This window comes from Austrofundulus limnaeus, unplaced genomic scaffold, assembly GCF_001266775.1.
Source record: "Austrofundulus limnaeus strain Quisiro unplaced genomic scaffold, Austrofundulus_limnaeus-1.0 Scaffold334, whole genome shotgun sequence".
Classification (NCBI taxonomy): domain Eukaryota; kingdom Metazoa; phylum Chordata; class Actinopteri; order Cyprinodontiformes; family Rivulidae; genus Austrofundulus; species Austrofundulus limnaeus.
In genome coordinates this window covers 263,340-265,050 of record NW_013952736.1, presented here as the reverse complement: position 1 = coordinate 265,050, position 1,711 = coordinate 263,340, and the positions used below count along the sequence as shown (strand labels likewise).

Below are 1,711 nucleotides of genomic sequence, written 5' to 3'. Positions count from 1 at the left end.
ACTTCCTGGTTTGCCGGCAGTGAGTGGTTTCCTGTCAGCGGTGACATTAAACCCTCACTCCAGAATTCTGGTTTTGTGTGGTTTTATTCCATCTAACAATCATATTATTTAACAGTGGTGGTTTTCTGTTGACTTCAGTCTTTGAACACGAATATTTCTTAGATTGTCATCAACCATTAAAACTGTAAATTTACAAGTGTTAATTCTTCTCATCTTGAAACAAAATGCTGTTTTGTTTTAATTCTACAACTTTTTTTCCTGAAGACGTGATTGTCACGTATCCGATCGTGTAAATTACACCATTTTCCCCCTCATTCTGCATTTATATTGAGAAAATTTCACAGATTTTGTTTTCAAAAACTCAACTTCAAAATTATTTTATGTTTCAGGACCAGCCTGTAAAGAAATTTCACACCRTCTTACTCCTCCTCTTCCTCCCTCTATTAAACTGTACCTGCTCTACAAAAGACGCTGCCAACCCTCCTGTTATAGTAATTTACAGATTTCAGAATGTTAGTACGCAGGTAAACATCTGAAGGGGTTGACACGTAYGACATGCTGTAATTTTGACTGAACTGTTTCTGATTTATGTGGGAGCTATTCTGTAACTAGCTCCAATGCCAGCATCTCAYTGAGATAAAATTGTTGAATACTAGTTCCTAAAATTGGGAGAAAAAAAAACACATTTTGTGTGGCACTGAATTTCAAGTGTTAAATAAGTTAAAAAAACATTTTGTTTGTGTAAATAGGGAAATAATTTTGTCGTCCACGTCTTCCCCACTTTGTATCTGCCTTTACAGCTGCCACTAATACATTTACGATTTAATCTGCCTTCAACAACTCTGCAACTATTTTCAGAGCAAATTTGTCACATGTTTTCAACATCAAACAAAACTCCAATTATAGTGATACTATTGAAAAAATATATCAGAATTACAGTTATAATTCTTTCTGCCCGTGATGAAACCAAAGAGTATATTTTATTATAACAATTTGTCTCCATTGCAAAGAAAGGGGAAGTGTTAGCATTGCTTTTTTGTCCCAATTTGAAACATAAATGATCAGTTTGAGCTTAAAATATGTGTTGAGGAAGATGTTTTAGCTTAACGAGTAAAACCGGCAGTTTTTTTGTGTTTTCTAAAGCTGATTAGCYGTGGCAGCCATCTTGAATAAGGTTGACAACAATGGGAATGAGTTGCAGTGATTTGAGAGTTTTATTAAAAATCCATTTAGGGGTTCATGATATATTTTGCAAAAAGACCAGTGAACACAAACAAAACAAGTTACATGTTTTTCCATCTTTCATGACAGTATCTGTGTTAATGTTTTTGCATTTCTTTATGCATTTTGAACATTTATAATTTCCTAAAAATAAAATTTTGTGTCTTTTTTTGGAGGGGTGGAGGATAATATATTATTTGTGTGAAAACGTGGCATATTTTGAGTAATCTAGGATAAAGACGTTAAATTAATACAGCTGAACTTTCCTGGTTCGTAAAAAAAATAGCAAACAGGGCATCTTCACTATACAGGTCCTTCTCAAAAAAAAAATTAGCATATTGTGATAAAGTTCATTGTTTTCTGTAATGTACTGATAAACATTAAACTTTCATATATTTTAGATTCATTGCACACCAACTGAAGTAGTTCAAGCCTTTTATTGTTTTAATATTGATGATGAAATATAATTTTTTGAGACAGGGATTTTTGG

General features: G+C 32.9%; 1 protein-coding gene across 2 annotated transcripts in view; it reads left to right on the top strand.

Moving 5' to 3' along the window:
* Positions 1–1,711, top strand: part of rap1gap2a (RAP1 GTPase activating protein 2a) — a 170,005-nt gene that overhangs the window by 83,212 nt on the left and 85,082 nt on the right. The gene's annotated exons all lie outside the window — the stretch shown is intronic.